Below are 20,001 nucleotides of genomic sequence, written 5' to 3' on the forward strand. Positions count from 1 at the left end.
CCCCACCTCCAGTCTTACCTCCCGCAGTCCATTTCCTTTCAGGATCATGACCCTCTCCAGTCAGCTCATGTCTTCTCCTTGTCTCATCCCTTCAGGAGATCCCTCTGCTTAAAGGAGGGGCTCCCAGTCCTCCCCCTCCCTCTTTGACCCCCTTCACCTTGCTCTCCCAGGGGACCCCTCTGGCTCAGGTGACTCCTCCAATTCAGGGAGCTCTCCCAGTCCCTGATGTTCCTGCTGCCTCTGCTCCCCAAACCCCTCACCTTTTAGGCCTCACCTGAGGTGACCTGCTCAAAGGGGCCACCCCAAACATTTCCATCCCCTTTTCACATGCTATTTGGGGTCAGGAAGCCTGTTCTTCACCACAGCCCTGACACGTGTTATCTGGGGAACAATGTGGGATCCCTGGAGGAGGCCCTGTGAGTCCAGTAAAGAGGAGCCTCACCAGCCTCAGCTGAGCTCATCTGCAGAGGAGACGCTGCTGCTGCCCATCGGCTCCTCAGCCTCTTCCACTCAGAAAAACCCTTAGTCCCCTAGAACACGAGATGCCACCTCTGACCTGAGCACCAGCCCCTGATGGACACGGCGTCCACCACGCTCCCCTGTTTTCCTATGCCCCCAAACATAACTGAGTCACTAATCACATCTCACTCACCTGGAGACATTCAGGTCAGCACCTGTGTCTGCCCCCCAGGCCTGCCCAAGGTTCAGGATCACCAGGTAGTGACTCTGACGTGTGTGATCCTCACCGCACTCTGCCAGGTTGTCATCCTCACATCACATTCCACACACCAGAGATCCAACTTGTCTCAGGGTCACAGCCTCACACCAGCAGGACTGTCCTGCCAGAGCTCACTCTCCCTCTCCTGAGGGGCCTGCTGCGTCTCTTAACGGAGACAGACTGACTGACCCTGGTGCACAGAAAAGCTTGGTTTCTGCCTGAAGTCTGGTCTGAGATATTAAAACAGAAAACTCAGGATTTTGGGATATTCCTGAACACATCCCACTTTGTCATCCTTAAAATTCATTTATAATCACCTCGACTTAGAGCACATCTTGTAAAATCCAACTTAATTTGAAAATAAACAAGGAATAATTCTTTCCTGCCATGTTTACCCCATCAAACATCACCAATCCCTGTCCAATAGGGACATATCTCAAGGCCTAAAGGCATTAGAGTATATTATGAAGAGACACAGGAAAGAAAACCAAACTGTATTGAGCACCTAAGTACCAGGAGCTGGGCTCCACAGGTGGTGTCTGTGTCCCCTGATTCTCACACCTGCAGACAGAGATGAAGGCACCTGAGTCCTGCTCTCTGTGTAGTGACCTAATCCAGGACCTTCCTGGGGGCAGGGGTTTCAGCTTCAGGATGTGCCCCACCTCCACCGCAGCTCTCAGCCCAGCAGAGGCCCCAGCTCCTCACCCCTCAGGGGGAGGGGAGCTGGAAGGGATCTTGTACCCAGAACTGCCCCAGGAGGACATACCCAGAAACCTCATCTCTCCCTTGAATGCTGCCCTTGGGCCCTATGGGGGGAGAGACAGAACACTGGGCAGTATACCTTGACAACCCTGGGGGACATTGGAAACACTGCAGGAAGGCCACTCACCACTCCAATGCCTCTCCCAGCCCCTCAGAGCCTGTTCCTGCTGCCTTGTCAGCTCACAGTGCTCACTGTTTAGTCTTGTCAAACACAAATTGTCTTGATGCGGATGGGTTAATCTTTTACTTTCCTCTAGATCTACATGCATTTCAGCTAACAAATACGTACAAACATTGTACAGATTATAAAAGTGAACAACACATTAAAAGATATAACATCATTCTTAACAGAAATTCTAATGTATTTTGCCTCTGCTCTGACCCCAGATTTCTGGAGCAATCCTGGACACAGTGAGCTGGTGATCCCTCTGTAGACCACTGTAGAACATTGGGGAGATCTGCCTCATTTTGGATTTAGCCAGTCATTTTGTTAGGGGGAAAGGATGTCCTAAGCTAATTCTATACAGGCTCCACTCCCACTCCAGACCAAAGCCATCAGGACATTGGGAAAGACAAATCCCATTACCACCAAAGGGAAGGTTGCTGGAACCTGAGGGTGGAGTTAAGCAGCCAGGTTTGGTATAAAATCAGACACATGGGCTTTGGGGGGCGCCCTTTTGGCTCTCGGCCAGCTCTCAGAGTGCCATTGGGTTTCCAGGTCAGCGAATCGGGTAGGAAGCTTTTAAGATTTTATTTCCCTATTTTCTCCCTGAGTTGTACTGCTGCAGGAGGCCTTGATGCCCCAGCCAAATAAGACACTGGCAAGCAACGAAGGTAAAGGGCCTCACGCCGTGGGGCCGAAGCTAAAGAGCCTCACACCGTGGGGCTGAAGATTCCTTGTGCCTCACACCGTGGGGCTGAAGATCTAACATCCCTTCACTTTTTGTTCTTGGTCATAAAAGGAGAAAAATTTCCCAAAAAATACATTAGGCTATAAATTGTATGTATCAGCAGACTGCAAGCAATTGGCATGGAAAATTACCTGTTTAGAAATTAGTTACTACACAATTCGGCCCAATTAACAATGGGAGACAATTTATTGTACATATCTGACAAGCAATCCAGCATAACAATTATAGTAAGTCCTTGTTTTGTTTTTTAGAAGTTTCCTAAGAAAGTTTTTAAATGAAGTTAACTGTGTTAAGAAGTTTGTAGGTAGAAAAAGTTCTGATAGCTGAGCAGCAGCTGGTCTCCGGCTGAAGGCCATGTGAATAGAATAGTCTTTTGATGCTGAGGCTTTAGCTGATAGGGATGCACTGGCGGCTATCCACTGTCTTAGGTAATTGTCTACCTGAAATAATAAGTTTTAGTGTTAGGTCTGTTTTTTTATCTATTATCCTTGAAGGCTACCGTCTAGCTGGGACCCGTAGGAGCCAGTAGTCCATGGGAATAAAATACACTAATTGTTTCTGCTTTACACATGACAATGTATTTTATTTTTCTCTGCTTACTAAAAAATGAATAAATAAAGGCCTGCTGAGTCTCTCAGCAGAAGATACTAGCACCTCACCAAGTGTCAGTGTCTCCTCATTCTACCTCGTCCCCTTCCCTTCAGCCCTTAAGTTTCAGCCCCTTACAGGTCGCCTAGGCCATCTCATCCTTTCAGGAACCCCTGACACGACACTTTGCCGGAGGCTGGTCCCCGGCATTGTACATTTCCACATTTGCCCTTCCCTTGTAAATAAACCTTTTATTAACCTTGTGTGTGTGCCTGCAGTGGAGTATTGATAAGTCCCTTTTAAGTGTGCAGGTAAGGACCCACAGCCAGGCAACCCGTTTTCTATAGGGGCTGCTCTGTAACAATTTGGGGTGACCCTGAGATGTACCCCTCCTTTAGCTGAGCCTCTGTTTCTGAGATATGAATTGAAGAAATGATGGTGACCAGCAAGGGGGAGATCAGGAAGACACCATACACGGTATAGTAGGAAACCTGCACACAGATATTGTCTATGGCCTGTCTGCTCTGAGTTAATTTTCAGTGCAAGGGCAAGTACGGAGGCTGTGGTGGGCCAGTGCTATCAGAAGACCAGCCTCACAAAAGGGGGTGATACGAGGGAGTCCAGGCGTCCAGGAGGGTGATAAGGAGCTCCAGGGGCTGGATATCACTGTCTTCTGGTAGTAGTGAAGGCCTGCTCACTGCTGAGCTGTGGGATCCCCAGACTTCCTTGTTCTTGAGGCTATCATCTTGGTGTTCAGAGTTCTTGCTGGTCAGCTAGGCCTACTGTCAGGCAGGGGCCTCTCAGCAAAGACAAAAGTCCTGGTATGAGGAACACACAGGGAAACCAGTATCTGCTGAAAACAGCAGGCAGACTTTATGGCCAGATTAGCAAGATCAACAAATACACTATACTTGTAAGGATTAGCAGAAAATTACATAAGAATGTAAGAATAGAGAATAGAGATAATATGCTTTGACTAAGGGGAACAATGGAGGCCCCAGTGGTCATTCCACATCAGCTTACATCCCTAATGACTACTTCCCCACCATGTACACTTCCCCAACTTTGTACTGGATTCAAATAAATATGAAATTGCCTGTGGATAGGGATTGCATATTACTTCTGGAAGTAATGTGCAGCCCCTCCAGGCTTCTCAGTGCTCCACAAGGACTTTGAGGTATTGTTAAAGCACACCGGTGCCAAGTCCAAGAACGACAGAGACCCAAGTTCAATGCAAAAGCAAAAGTGGCCTTTATTAGCTAGCTCGAGCTAGGGTCCGAACCCCCGGAGTGGAACCGACACAGCGGCCGCACCCAGACAGAGTTGGACCCCGAGCACTGTAATTAGGCAGTTTAAATAGGCATACAGAATGGGTCCCTCAGGGTAATCTGACAGCTCCAGATGTGGATTCCAGGAAGTCAACTGTTAGGATAATCTAACGGTGTTACAGATGCCGGGTTCGACTGTTAAGATAATCTAGGATTCCAGGAATTACAACCTCACTATCAGTTAAGCTCTTAAAATAACTGCTATACTAACATGGCTGCTGTACTTTAAAATGGCTGCTGTTATGCTCTATTCTTACATCCCCCCCTTTTCTAAAACGCCATTTTAAAGTCTCAAGTACACTGTTGGAGTTTACAGAGTTTGCAGTGGTTGGTAGTGTTGTCTAAGCACCAGAGTTTGAACCACCTCAAGCCTATTGCGAATAAAAGCAAGCAAGCGATTGAGAATACAAGGGCCAAATGTAAGCATTAGCAGGAGCAATACTAAAGGTCCCGCTATGGCCAACAATAGGGTCTTTAGTCATGGGGAAGTTTTAAACCAAGATTCAAACCATCCCTGCTGAGCCTCCTGTTCTTTTTCCATTTAGCTAAACCTGCCCTTACCTTTGCAAGGGATTCCTTAACAACCCCTGAATGGTCAACATAAAAGCAGCATTCTTCTCCTAGGGCTACACACAGCCCACCTTGCTGCAAGAAAATAAGGTCCAGCCCTCGGAAGTTTTGTAATACCACCTTGGCAAGGGAGGATAGGGAGTCCTGCAGGTGTGTAATGGAGACTTCCAGTCTATCAATATCTGTGTCAATAGTCGCCCACAGGTGGGAGTACTGGTTATTCTGGTTAATTAAAGTGGCAGTCCTAGTGCCAGCCCCTACTAAACTCACACCCAAAATTACACTAAGAGTGAGAAGGGTTAATGGTTCTCTTCTGACCCACCTAGGGGTGGTCCCGTGTCTTCCTCCAGAGAGTTGAGGCTTTCATATGAATGGTAGATAAGTCTGGGAACCAACTGCACAAGAATGCAGAAGTCACGGGTCTGACTCAGAACTGTTGCATGGATACAAGGGGTTAAGCCTGAATAGCACGCCCACCAAGCATCTGAGGGAGGGAGTATATAGGAGCGGACGTGTCAGGGCTAAGGGTCACATTCTGAGCGCAAAGCTGTGCATGGGACTGGGGTACAGTTCCAATGCACAGACCTTGCCCGGATATTTGTTGTAGGGTTATTTTGGCTTTTTGCTGCCATCGACAGCCGCTGTCGTCCTGGGAGGTGGAGAGATTACCGAAGACTGCGATTCCCTCATATAAGGGAGGGGCTGAATCATAACACAGCCAACATGAAGAAGTTAAATCAGGCCGGGAAGCATTAAACACCCTAAACATATGCCCAAGCACTCCAAAGAGTGGGTCAGTCTCAGGCGATTGAGCAGCCTGTACCATTTGTGTAATAGGGTGTTTAAGGTCACTCGGGGTGATTGCTGACCCGGAGGAGGGAGGTAGTGCGGTGGTTATCAGAAGAGCAGCTGCCTCTTTTACCAGAGCGAGGAGCCCCGGGTGTGGGGAAGGGGGTGAGATGGACTTAGGATTTTATTAGGTCCCATTGGTGGGGGTGGTTGAGGTGGATAAACCTGAAGTTTTAGGGTAAATATGACACCTGGATCTGTGCCAGATACATAGAGCGTGAGCCCCCAAGTCATTCCTTTAATCCATTGTGGGGGCAGCTTGGGGTCTCTGCCCAGCTGGGTAAATTTTAGTATAACTGGGTTGTACTGAGTCTGCACACAAGGCCCACCTACTCACCTTTGACCCAACTTAGGGGGTTTATTTGGCAAAAGTTCATAACCTGAGGATGTAGACCCTGGGGCTTTGCCAACCTGTATATAATCCCCTTTGAACGGCGCTGTCCAGCCAATATAGCCGGTGGAGACACAGCCTCCAACAGTTCCTGGATGATGGGAGCGTATTTGATGGGCTTCCCCTTCGAGGTGAGGAATCCACGCTCTGCATAGATTGCGCCATATACATGAGCAGTGGCAAAGGCATAGCGACTGTCCGTATAGACCATTAGCCGCTTCCCTCGGGCTAGTTGGAGGGCTTTTGTCAGGGCAATTAGTTCTGCTTTTTGTGCAGAAGTGTCATAATATAGTCTCTAAGCCCAGATAACTTTGTCTTTAATGACCACTGCCGCTCCCACCCTCCTAAGTCTGACCTGCACTAGGCTACTGCCGTCCGTGAACCATACATGGTCTGACTCGACCAGAGGGGTGTCTGTCAGGTCACCCCTTACAGAGACTGCCTTGGCTAGGATGTCATGGCAATCATGCCATGCAAGGCAGGGTCCAGCAGCAAGGTGGCTGGGTTAAGACTAGTTTCTGTTTTTTTTTTTTTTAACTTCTTTTTTTAAAAAAAAGATTTATTATTTATTTATTTATTCAAGCACTGGGTACAGTCAGAATCATGGGAGGGTGAGAGAATTCACCAGAGACAGAGCGGGGAACAGAACAGGCAGAAGGACCGAAGTACACTGCTGAGGGGAGCAGCGGGCGGCAGGAGAGGTCTGCGCGCCATGTGGGACCCTCTTCTGGTGGCCGGGGAGCAGCCGGGGATCTAACCAGTGCTGCAGAGGCTGCGGGCAGCTTCGCAACCCAGCGCTCAACTGGTGCGCCACCGGGGAGGCCCAAGACTAGTTTCTGTTTTAAAAACCACCCATGGGGAATTGAGGAGCAGCCCCTGATAATGAGTAAGGTTGGCCTAACCTTACTTATCCACTTACCTGGTGGCTGTCTCAGGACCCCCTCAATTCCATGGGCGGTTACCACTTCAGTTTTCTGTCCGAGAGTCAGCTTGTCGTAGTCTTAGACCAGAATAGCCACAGCCTCAATGGCTCGCAGACACGGGGGGCCATCCTGCTGCCACAGGGTCCAATTTCTTGGACAAATACACGACGGCCTGCTTCCAGGGCCCCAGTGCCTGAGTGAGGACTCCCTTGGCGATTCCCTTGCTTTCAGCCATGAACAAGATGAAAGGTTTGGTGGGGTCCGGTAGGGCTAGTGCCAGAGCAGATAGCAAGGCAGTTCTGAGAGTCTGAAAAACCTGGTCTTGCTTGGGGCCCCAAGGGAAAGAGTCCGCACTATTTTCCTTGGTCATATCATACAGTGGCTGTGCCAGTTCAGTGAAGCCCAATATCCAGAGTCTGCAGTAGCCCACCGACCCGAGAAATTCTCGTACCTGGTGCCAGTTCGTTGGCCTTGGGATGTTGAGGATGGTTTTAGACATGGCTGGGGTCAACCAGCGCTGTCCCTACTTAAGGCGGTAGCCCAGGTATGTGACCTCCGTGGAGCATAACTGGGCCTTTTTTGCGCTGGCGCGATAGCCTAGTCGGCCCAACAGTCGCAATAGGTCACTGGTGGCCGCTAAACAGGCCTCTCAATCAGCCGCTGCCAAAAGGAGGTCATCCACATATTGGAGGAGAGTAACATGAGGGTGGGAAACCCGAAAGTGTTCCAAGTCTCTGGCCAGTGCCTCATTGAATAGTGTCGGTGAGTTCTTAAATCCTTGTGGCAACCAAGTCCACGTTAATTGCTCAACCCGGCCCGTATTGTCCTGCCATTCAAAAGCAAAAATATCCTGGCTTTGGGGAGCCAGAGGGATGCAGAAAAAGGCATCTTTTTCAGGTCCAGAATCTAGTATCAAGTGTATTGTGGAGACAAGGCACTCAGTAGAGTGTATGGGTTGGGCGCCATGGGATGAATGTCGGCCACACAGGCATTAACCTCACGTAGATCCTGAACTGGGCCATAGTCAGAGGAGTGAGGTTTTTTGACTGGCAGCAACGGGGTATTCCAAGCAGAGTGGCATGGGCGGAGGATTTTTAAGTTCTTTAGCCACTCTATGTGTGGGGCTATGCCTTGTCTGGCTGCTAACGGAAAAGGTACTGACGAATGCTGGCTAGGTCAGCCCCCGGTTTTAATTCTACAAAAACAGCAGCCTGGTGGGCAGCAAAACCAGCCCTCCCCACCACACCCCCGTTTTGGCCCATGTCTCAGGAAATTGTTGCGACCAGTCATTTATCGTACAATTGTCCCCTGGTGGTTTTGAATAGAGCCGCTATTTATCAGCTAGCACCATCGTAAGGACGTGGACAGGTGGGTCTTTTCGGAACCCGGAGTCGAGCAGGAGTCCCGCTTGAGGACTGACTCGTACTCCCCGTGGACCAAAAGTAATAGAGGCTCCTACCTTGGTCAGGAGATCTCGACCCAGCAGCGGGGTGGGACAGTCTGGAATTACCATGAAGGAGTGGCTGACCGTTCCTTGGGCCAGGTTGACACGGCGGTCTGTTGTCCATCATTATTCCCGAGTTCCAGTTGCCCCTTGGACCCAGGTGGTGCAATTTTGTTTTTGTCCTTGGTCCTGTACGAGAACTGAATACTGGGCTCCTGTGTCTACCAGAAAGTCAACCGGTTTCCTCTCCACTGTTAAGTTATCCTAGGCTCAGGAAGGGGGGCCGAACCCTGACCCCCCTATTCACTATCCTCCGTGTTGACTTGGAGGACCTTTACTGGTTTGTGTAGAGGCTCAGACTCAGGCTTGTCAGGGCAATCCCTGGCCCAATGGCCACGTTTCTTGCATTGGGCACACTGATCTCTGTCCAGCTTGGGCCTTGGTTTTCTCCCTTGGGCTTTGTCGCTTTGGCCCACTGCTGCGAGCAGAATGCGAGTTATTTGGCAGTTCTGCCTCTTTTGCTCTGCTGCTAGCTGGCAACAGTCTTCTATTTTAATTTTGTCCTTTCTTTCCCTTTGCTCTGCCCTAAGTCTTTCCTGCTTTTCCTCCTCTGTTTTCCTATTATGATATACTTTTTCAGCTACTCTGAGGAGCTCTTGTACTGGCCTCTCCCCCAGTCTATCGAGTTTTTGAAGCTTTTTCTTTATGTCTGGAGATGCCTGGTTAACAAAAGCTGACAAACTGCTGCCTGGCTGTCAGGGTCCTCAGGGTCAAGGGAACCATACTGCCTGAAAGCATTCATAATACGTTCTAGAAAGGCAGCCGGGCTATCCATCGGCCCTTGTCTTACATCATGAATCCTAGCCAGATTTGTCGGCTTTTTGGCCGCTGCTCGGAGCCCAGCCATCAGAGTCTGGCAGTACACCCGGAGCCGCTCCTGCCTTCAAAGGTGTTGTAATCCCAAACTGGTCAGCACAAGGGGAACCCAGGTCTTGGTAACCGGATCCTGGGTAGGGCAGCAGTCCACACCCGGGACCTGTTTACATGCCTCTCCCCAAATCCTGTCTCTTTCTTCTGTCGTAAACAGGATTTGCATATGCTGGAGGCCGTTGTCCCAGCTAGGTTGGTGAGTGAACAAGATAGACTCAAAAAGGGTTAATAAGACCTCTAGGACTTTCTGAGATCGGAGCGTTTTGATATTTCCAATTATAGAGGTCGTAGGTAGAAAAGGTCCAATACTGCATGGTTTGTTGGCCATTATCGCCTGCCGGCCCCATGGCCCTTAAAGGGGCTAGAATAAACGAATCTCCCACCTTCCCCCTCCCCCGTGTATGTGTGCTCGGGCCTGGTGACCAGATCAGCCAGAAGGGGAGTCAGGTGCTGCGTAGCCACAACAGCATCCGCTCCCTCCTGCACAGTCACTGCACCCGCTTCCTCCCCCTCTACCCCGGCCCATGCAGCTGCTACATCATTTTGTTCTGGCGGTGCCATGCCTACAGGAGGAAGGAGAGATCATCGTCCAAAGTCTAGAGGAGGGAAGGGTTAGAATTTGGAAGAACAGATGTTTTTTGATCACGTCTGGAAGTCTGGGCGACATAGATGTGGGTCGTCAGACCATTAGAGGAAATGATGCCACGAGGACAAAAAGGTCATAACCAGTCAGGCGGAAAAACAGTCAGGTCCTCCCAAAGGAGGATATAGGGGACCTGTTCAGGATGAGAAGTCGTGACAACCTTCTTTACTTGACGAATGAGAAAAAGGAACCACCGCGCGGCCACTGTAAACCTGGAAAGGAAGGCCATTCAGATGAACATAAAGTAATAAGGAGACGTTTGCAAACGTCTAAGGAAAGATTTTGAGCTCGTGCATGGACGTCCGAAAAATGATCCACCATGAGTGAGAGGGAAGTCATCTGTCTCTGCCCCATGATTACAAACACAAATGCAACAAGAACAACAGACACCAGGAACAAAACAACAATAGCTTTTTTGACCTTCCAATAAAGGGGTACCTGCTGCCCAACAAGGGGTGTGGATAACTAATCAGAGGGTACAGGGACATCTCCCATGGCCCCTCCTGGAGGCCTTCCAGTGCATCCACCTAGGACTTACCTGGCTCAAAACCAAAACAAACTATTACCTGGGTAAAACCCTGTGCTGCAACACTCATCCATTGTGGGGTCCCTGTCCCCTGTCTCCGTCCCAATGTCCTGTTAAATCAAGAAAGAGGGTTACGAACACCACAAGCAACAATAAACAGAAGACAGATGCAACACAACACAAGCCGGCTGGACAACTATGTAAGGCCTCGAAAGAATTTACCAGTGTGCACACAGGACCGGAGTTCCACGTAGGTCCCCTAGTCTCCGGCTTCCACTTCGGAGGAATCTGCAGTAGGCTTCCCCTAGACTCCAGCTTCCACTTTGGAGAAATGGGCTGAAGACTTATAACTGCTCCTGTCGTCGGGACGTCTCCAGACTCATCGATCTCCCAAGTCCCCGCGACTGAGATCGGCATGAACGAGGTTAGGCCAACTCACGAATTGGGAGGTTGATCACGGACGAGCCCCCAAATGTTAGAGCACACCAGTGCCGAGTCCAAGAACGACCGAGACTCAAGTTCAATGCAAAAGCAAAAGTGGCCTTTATTAGCTATCTCGAGCTAGGGTCCGAACCCCCGGAATGGAAGTGACACAGCGGCCGCACCCAGACAGGGTTGGACCCCATGCACCAAAGTTAAGCAGTTTAAATAGGCATACAGAAAGGGCCCCTTTGGGTAATCTGACAGCTGCAGATGTGGATTCTAGGAATCCAACTGTTAGGGTAATCTGATGGTTACAGATGCCGGTTCTTAGAAGCTAGGATTCCAGGAATTGCAACCTCACTATCAGTTAAGCTCTTAAATGGCTGCTGTACTTTAAAATGACTGCTGTTTTGCTCTATTCTTGCAAAAATTATCTAAAATTTTGGGCTCCAAGATGGTGCAAGGGGTTAAAACGCAAACTATGAAGCTATCTGCAGCTACTGCAACATGATTTCGATCACAGATCAGGGAAATACCCACATGGCACAGCAAACCTCTCCTGTCTTGCCCACTACTCCCCTCAGCAGTGTATTTCAGTAGATCTGCCTTTTCTGCTCCCCACTCTGTCTCTGGTGAATCCTTTCATCCCTCACACCTCTGGCCTGTACCCCAGTTCTTGTATGCATAAATAAATAAATCTTTTTAAAAATTATCTAAAATTTTATTATTGTTTAAGTTTCAATTTATATGAGTCAAAATATAAGGCTTAAAAAGAAGAATGAGGCTGGCAAAGTATATCCTGGACACCTGGAAAGACACCTGGACCCCTTGGTGCCTCATGGGGGGCTAAGGCTGCTCCCCTCAGGCTACTGGACACTCAGTTCTCTGTGCTGCTGGAGGAACTGGGGTCTGGCTGACCCCATGCTGTCCCATGTTGACTGGCCAAGGCAGGATGAGTCAGAGCAATGAATCCCCTGCAGCCCCTGGACACTGCCGAGGAGGGAGGGAGACACTGGTGGGGGAGGGGAGCAGCCACCTAAGCAAACGCAGTGTTTGCGTGAAAATCCTGAACGCAAAATTTTGTGCTAACAATGTTCATTTATCCTTGACCTCCCCCCAAAAACCAGCCCAGCATCTTGCATATTCCCCTAAAAGAGAAAACTAACTTCCCCACGAGGGTAAAAGTAAGGTTCAAAAGTCCCCTGAGTTCCCTCTGCCAAGGTTTGTGGTTTCCACTAAGGCAAGTTGCAGATTCTGAGACCACTCTGTCCTGACCTCACAAAACAACCACCCTCTCCCGGAAGAGGAAAAGGGGATCTCTCACCCCCTACACACACCTCTGTTCCCAGGTCCTGATGCTCCGAAGCACAGGGAGGCCACCTTGCAACCCCCTCTCTAGAAAGGAGGGATATCAAGAGGCAGAAGGGCTGTGTTGCCCCCAAGGACCCCACCAGCCAGTCTCCTCTCCTAACACCTGCCCTGCAGCCACACAATTCTCCTTCACCCCCACCTCCCCTGGGGTTGTCAGGGACAGAAAGCCCCTCCCTCATCCACTCAAGTTCCTCCCCATCACTAGGGTGTCCAGGACATTGTGTGACTCAGGAAACAGCTCAGACGTGAGGCTTGGAGCCCAGCAGGAGGAGGAAGGGCCTGGAAGCAGAGGTGGCAGCTCGGTGCGGGTCCTTCCTGCAGAGGTGGAGGGGCCTGGGCTGGGGCAGGGGCTCTGGCATGCAGCCTCCCTCACTGTCGCTGCTACTGCTGTATTGCTCAGTCATCAAGACCAGAGGTGAGGTGTGGGGTGGGAGAGGTGGGGGGACCTATCTCCACTTAGGAGGATGATGGTGGTTGGGGCAGAGGCCTGAACCCAGGATTTGAGGCAACACAGGATGGAGGCAGTGCTCACCCCCAGATAGGGCCGCTGCAGGGAGAGGACTCTGCCTGGAGCTGCACAGACAGGGCTCTGGGCCTGGTGCCAGGGATGGGTCTGTGGAGGGTGGGTAAGAATTGCCTATGCCAGGGAGAACCCAGCTGTCCCTGGAGCTAAGGGACGGGGGCTCTTACACTCACATTTAGGAGGGAGAGAAGAATCAGCTTGACCACCTGCCAGGGGAATAAGACGGGAGCAGGAGATGGAGACAGAAGGTCAAGGCCCACCAGGTCCCTCTCCCAGCCCAGCTGTCCCCACCCCTGGATGGCTGGAAGCTGGGCCCTTCCTGGAGGAAATCCCTTCCCTGTCTCAGCCATTCCCCTCCCAGGAGCCCTCAGCCCCCCTCCTGATCCCAGTTGTCTTACTTCCAAGGGATGGAGCCTGAGGCTGGACTCGGAGCCCAGAGAATAAACAGGAAGGGGGGGAAGGGGACTAGTAACTGAGAGGCTGGGATCTAGGGGGCTGGGCAAAGGGCCACACAGGGACAAGGATCAGGGGTATGAAGGAGATGGGTCCCTCTGGAGCACCCCAGGAGGAAGCGTGGACACAGGGCTCCCTAATCCCAGCTCCTCCTGTCCACTCCTAGGGCTGCATTGTGGGAGCGCCCCAGGACCCTGTGCCAATGGAGGGACCTGCCTGAGCCTGTCTAGAGGACTAGGCACCTGCCAGTGAGTGTGCCCTGAGTGGGGGCCAGAGAGGAGGGGAGCAGAGAAGGAGCAGGTGGGGAGGAGGCAGCGGGGAGGAGGTGGGGGAGAGGAAGGGAAACCATGAAGACACAGGAGGGAGGGGGAGACAAGATGAAGGGGCACTGATAGGAGTGTTCCTCTCCCCACCCACCCCTAGGTGCGCTCCCGGCTTCCTGGGTGAGACATGCCAGTTTGCTGACCCCTGCCAGGATGCCCAGCCCTGCAAGAATGGGGGCAGCTGTCAGGTCCTGTTTCCCACCCTACAGGGCACCCCCAGTCCTCCCTCTCTCTCAGCCCCCACCTTCTTCTGTACTTGCCCCTCTGGCTTCACTGGCAAGAGGTGTCAGGCCCCGCTCAAGGACCCCTGTGCTTCCTTCTGTTCCAAAATGGGCCGCTGCCACATCCAGGCCTCAGGCCTCCCGAGGTGCTCCTGCCTACCTGGATGGACAGGTGAGCATACGGCAGGGGTGCAAGGGCACAGGCAGGTGCAGGGGACTGGGCTGTGGGGTGGGAAAGGCGGCACCAGAGCCAGCGACTGGGAGCCCTTTGAGGACAGAGGCCGTGGGAACCAACAAGCTCTGGTTGGCAACCCGTTTACCCGAGACTGTGATCACCAGCCTGGTCGTGCTGATGCTAAAATGTCAAAACAATTCCACGGTCGGTAAAGAGCTGCTGTTATTGCCCCTTAGTGTGCCGCCCTGGCCCCTCCCTGCCCCCCCACCCAGAAGCTAGGTTAACACCTGTCACCCAGGCACCTCCAGGACTCTGCTCCCTGAGCATCTGAGTGGGGGTGCTCACAAAATCACCTGGAAAGTGTGCTGTGGGGGTGTGGGGGGAAGATATGACAGGAGAGAGGAGGGGGTGCCCATCCCAGGAGAGGGTGCCGCCCTGGGGCAAGAGAACAGGACAAGTGATGAGCAGGTTGTCGACCCTGAGGAAGTGGCCAGGGGGCATGGGCAGGGCTGGGCAGCCCGTAGAGGACCAAGGACTCCAGCAGCATGGAGGGGACGGGCCCTGGCAGCCAAGACCCCATGGGTAAGAAAGTGCTTGGAATGTGGGTGCCCCCATTAGGGGTAAACTAGAAAAAAGACTTGACTAGACACAGCAATCAGCTGGAAAGTCTTAAAAATACCAGCGCTTCATTCCAGAGAGTCTGATTTAGTGGGTCGAGGGCAGACCCAGGTATGGAGATTTTTTTAACTGCCCAGGTAATTCCGAGGAAACCAAGCCTGGGGCCTAGGGTAAGACACCAGCATGTGACAGCAGAAGATGGTCACGGACAGTTCACCAGACCTTGTGCTTCAGAGCAGGGACCAGGGGCTGCCAATTCCCAGGCCAGCACTAGCTGTGCTGCTGACTAGATGCACACACTTGTATGAGCTGTCTTGGCTCTCTGACATCCTCTGATGTCCTGAGGCTGTGAGAGGAGGACAAGGGTGATGCTGGGGAAGTGCTCCTTTAGCTCAATACCCGCACACAGGCCCTGCCCTGCTCCCACTGGGGTACCAGGCTGGAGTGAGTTATCACTATGCGATCACACTCCCTGGTAAAGATCAGCAGCTCAGGGTGAGCGGCTAGATGACCCCAGCTAGCTGCAACACAGGTGCTAAGACCTCTGAATGCAGAGAAGGGGGCCCTCAACCTCCCCACGGAGGCCGCCACAGAAGGGAACCTGTGCCCTAGACCCTCCCGGGCAGACGCATGTCCTCTTCAGCTTGGAAAATGTGGTCATTCTAGATAGAACCTGCCCAAGGAATTGGGGGAAGGAAGGCAAGGGGTGATGGTGCAGGGCGAAGATGGTCTGGGAGGAAAGAGAAGGGAATGTGAAGATGAGCCCCATTGAGGACCCAGGATGAGTGCTGGGTGTCCCAAGAGCTGGAGTCTGAGCTAGAAACACTCTGTCCTCTGCCTCAGGTGAGCAGTGCCAGCTTTGGGACTTCTGCTCATCCAAACCCTGCATCAATGGAGGGGTGTGTCTGGCCACATACCCCCAGATCCACTGCCATTGCCCGCCTGGCTTTGAGGGCCATGCCTGCGAACACAACATCAACGAGTGTTACCGGGACCCGGACCTCTGCCCCAGGGACCACCTGCCATAACACCCTGGGATCCTTCCAGTGTCTCTGCCCTGCTGGGCGGGAGGGTGCCGGCTGTGAGCTCACGCCAGGACGATGCCCCTCCAGAGGCTGCCTCAACGGGGGTACCTGCCAGCTGGTTCCAAAGAAGGAGTTCACCTTTCACCGCTGCCTCTGTGCCCCAGGTTTGTCCTCATGGGGACCTCCAGCAGGCCCCCTTTCTGGGCAGGAGGTTGTCTCCATGGATCCCCCGCCCCCAGCTGATCCCACCACCCTGTCAGATTTCACAGGCCTGGACTGTTAGGTGAATCAGACGACTGTGTTGGACACCAGTGCCAGCATGGGGGCACCTACCAGGATGAGCTGGGCACCTACACCTGCCTCTGCCCAGAGGCCTGGACAAGTGAGCTGTTGAAGCCATCTCCACAGCACCCCTACCCCGCAGGGCCAGCTCCTGAACTCCACCCCTCGGAGGGCTCCAAGCTCAGTCCCTGTCCCATTCACCCCCCCTCACAGGTTGGGATTGCTCTGAAGATGTGAACGAATGTGAGACTCAGGGTTCCCCTCGCTGCAGAAACTGGGGTACCTGCCAGAACTCGGCTGGCGGCTTCCATTGCGTATGTGTGAGTGGCTAGGGAGGCCCAGGCTGCAAGGAGAACCTGGACAACTGTGCGGCCGCCACCTGCACCCCAGGAGCCACCTGCATTGACCGCGTGGGCTTCTTCTCCTGCCTCTGCCCACCGGGCCGCACTGGTGAGCACAGAGGGTGCAGGAGGTGGGGGGTGGAGACGGTGAGTAAGAGAAGTGCCAGGAGGGCAGCTGGGCCTCAGAGCTTCATCCCTCCCTGCCCTCCAGGCCTCCTGTGCCACATGGAGGATATGTGTCTGAGCCAGCCCTGCCACGGGGAAGCCCCAGTGCAGCACCAACCCCCTGACGGGCTCCACACTCTGCCTGTGCCAGCCTGGCTACACAGGGCCCACTGCCACCAGGACCTAAACATAGCAAAAGGTCATATATGACAAGCCCATAGCCAATATCATTCTCAATGGTGAAAAACTGAAAGCCTTCACCTTAAGATCTGCAAAAAAACAAAGATGTCCACTCTCACCACTGCTTTTCAATATAATACTGGAAGTCTTAGCCACAGCAATAAAATAAGAAAAACACATACAAGGAATCCAAATAGGGAAAGAAGAAGTAAAACTATCACTATTTAAAGATGATGTAATAATATACATTGAGAACCACAAAAACTCCACAGAAAACTACTCAAAATAATCAAACAGTTTAGTAAAGTAGCAGGATACAAAAACAACACACAAAAAAACAGTAGTCTTCCTATATTGAAACAATCAATCTGAAGAAGAAATTAAAAAAAATCCCTTCTATTTTTTTTTAAGTAATGTATTTATTTATATATAAGAGCCAGGGTACAAGCCAGATGCTCGAGAGGGTGAGAGGATTCACCAGAGATAGAGTGTGGAACAGAACAGGCAGACATATGAAATACACTGCTGAGGGGAGCAGCAATGAGATAGAAAAGTTCTGCCATGCCATGTGGAACCCTTGCTGGACCGCCAGGGTCGAGCTGGTTTTGCAGAGGCTGTGGACATCTTCACGGCACTGTGTTCAACCGCCTACACCACCAGGGGAGGCCTCCTTCTATAATTTAAACAAAAAAAAAACCTTAATTACTTGGGAATACGCCTTACAAGAGAGGTATGGACCTATACCAAGAAAACTACAAACATTTTTAAAAGAATCAGAAGAAGACACAAAGAAAGGGAAAGACATCCCCTGCTCATGGATTGGAAGAATTAACATTATCAAAATGGCCATCCTATCAAAAGCAATTTACAGATTCAGTGCTATTCCAATAAAAATTTCAATGACAGAGGAGGCGGATCAACATGGCCGCAAGGAGACGTTGCGAGTCAGATCTTCCATTAAAGAAAACTTAATAGGGAGGAAAAGCGGCAGGTCCCAGTGAGAACTGGGACACGGAAGATAAACGGACGACTCCAGCAAACTACCCGAAGAAGAAAGTTGCCATAAAAGAGGACTAGAAGGGAGGAAAGCGCAGAACCCTGCTGCCCTCTCCCACCCACAAAGTCAGCACTCTCCCACCAACAGAAAGGAGGAAAAAAACAAACTGAAACGACCAACAAGAACAAACTACGCAGCAAGCGGGACTCTGAGTGGAAAGGAACTATTTCAGCCACCACACCCCGTGAACTGGAGCTGTGGAGAATCCTGCAGGATTTGCCGTGGAGGTGAGCGAACAGCTCCAGGCACCATTAGAGAACAACAGAGACCCCCGGAGACCTGCACACAGCACTGGGCCAGCTGGTAAGCTTGCACGGAAAAGCAGCATGCTTGAAAAGCAAACACAGATAGCGGCTACCCAGGTCCCCACGCCTGCGACCTAGGCTTATGGGGAGACGCGCGGGGGCACTCATTGAGGTGAAAGTCCCTCACTGAGTAATCAGGAACCAGGCGCCCAGGCACGGGAGCGGGGGTACAAAAGGCGCCATTTCTGCGGTCATTGAACTGGGCCACAGCCCGCGTCCTTGACCTGAGGGCTTTGGAACTGAGACCCGGGGAACAAAATTCGGAGTGTGGGTTCTCCACGACGGTGGGGCACAAGGCAGACACAGCACCCCAAAGCCGTTGAAGTTAACCCTACCATTCCCGCTCTGTTCCCTGTCCCACCGGGTGAAAAAAACAGCTCCCCAAGTACACTAGGAGAGATCTCTGGTGCCACCTAGCGAACAGAAAAAAAGTCACTAACACCCCATAGAACAGGGAACTTTCTTCAGAAAAGACTGCTTGAAAATGGCAGAAGACTCCCAGAGGAGCCAGTGGCCAGCTGGGAAGTTAGCCCACGCTAGGCCCCTTCTGACCAGCAGTCTGAGCCCACAGGGGGAGCGGGCACTCACGGCCGGGGCAGACCGGGCACGCAGAAGAGTGTGCCTGAGACCTGATGTGCAGGGAGTGCGTCCTGCATCGCCATTTTAGAACAGGGACATTTCTTCAGTAAAGACTACCTGAAACCAACAAAAGGCTCCCTCAGCAGCCAGAGGTGAGTGGGGAAGTTCACCCACGCCAGGCCCCTTCTGGCCTGCAGTCCAAGCCCAGAGGGGGAGCGGGAACCCACCTGGGGCAGACCAGGCGTGCAGGGGAGTGTGTCCCCACATCAGCATTTTAGAACAGGGACCTTTCTTCAGTAAAGACTGCTTGAAACAGACAGATGGCTCCTGGAGGAGCCAGAGGGGAGTGGAGAAGTTCACCCAGGATGCAGGCCAGTCCCAGCAACACAGTGTCCCAATGCATACAACAAATTAGAAAACAGACAGTAGGGAGTAGAAGAACCACACGCAACCTAACAACTCCTCAGGAAAAAAGCACACCACAAAAAGAAAACCACCACCCAGATTGCAACGACAGTAACTTGGAAGAACTTCTGAGCCTTCGAGAAAGAGAATTTAAAATTGCCGTGATTAAAAAAGTGACAGAACTCATAAAGGAAAACAATGATATGAGAAAAATAATCAACCATGAGAAGAATGAAATTGAGTCCCTAAAGGGGGAAGCAAAAGAAACGCAGGAGATCAAAGAATTAATGGAGGAACTAAAGAATTCTGGGGAAAGCAATGAAAGCAGAATAGATGAAATGGAAGAACGAATAAGCACTCTTGAAGACACAGAAATAAAAAGAACCAAAACAGAAAAGGAAAGAGAAGTACAAAGGAAAAACACTGAAGAAAGACTTCGGGAACTATCTGACTCCATGAGGAAAGGAAATATAAGAGTTATAGGAATACCAGAAGGAGAGGAGAGAGATGTAGGAACAGAGAAAATATTCAAAGAGATAATTGAAGAGAACTTCCCAAATGTGAAGAAGGAGCTGAAAATTGATATACAAGAAGCAAGAAGAACACCAAACTTCCACGACGAAAGGAAAAATACAGCAGGACACATAATAGTACAGCTCCCAAGAATCCAAGACAAGGAAAAAATAATGAAGCTGACAAGAGGGAAGAAACAGATAACATTCAAAGGAAAACCAATCAGGCTGACATCAGACTTCTCCGAAGAAACACTACAGGCAAGGAGAGAGTGGGGGGACATAGTCAACAGACTCCAAGAAAACAGATGCCAACCAAGAATACTCTATCCGGCAAAGCTCTTCTTCCTCTATGAAGAAAGAATAAGGACCTTCCCAGACAAACAGAAACTCTGGAATTTCATTACAACTAAACCCCCACTCCAAAAAATACTACAAGGAATCCTAAAGCCAGAACCTC

General features: G+C 51.3%; 1 pseudogene across 1 annotated transcript; it reads left to right on the forward strand.

The window, feature by feature from the left end:
• Nucleotides 1-12,734: 12,734 nt before the first annotated feature.
• LOC311188194 (neurogenic locus notch homolog protein 4-like) lies at nt 12,735-16,713 on the forward strand (annotated as a pseudogene). The gene is made up of 7 exons: nt 12,735-12,792; nt 13,520-13,601; nt 13,777-14,069; nt 15,534-15,889; nt 15,985-16,097; nt 16,211-16,447; nt 16,550-16,713. The product of its transcript is annotated as a neurogenic locus notch homolog protein 4-like (transcript).
• Nucleotides 16,714-20,001: the final 3,288 nt, after the last annotated feature.

Source organism: Talpa europaea (genome assembly GCF_964194135.1).
Source record: "Talpa europaea genome assembly, chromosome: 2".
NCBI classification, from domain to species: Eukaryota; Metazoa; Chordata; class Mammalia; order Eulipotyphla; family Talpidae; genus Talpa; species Talpa europaea.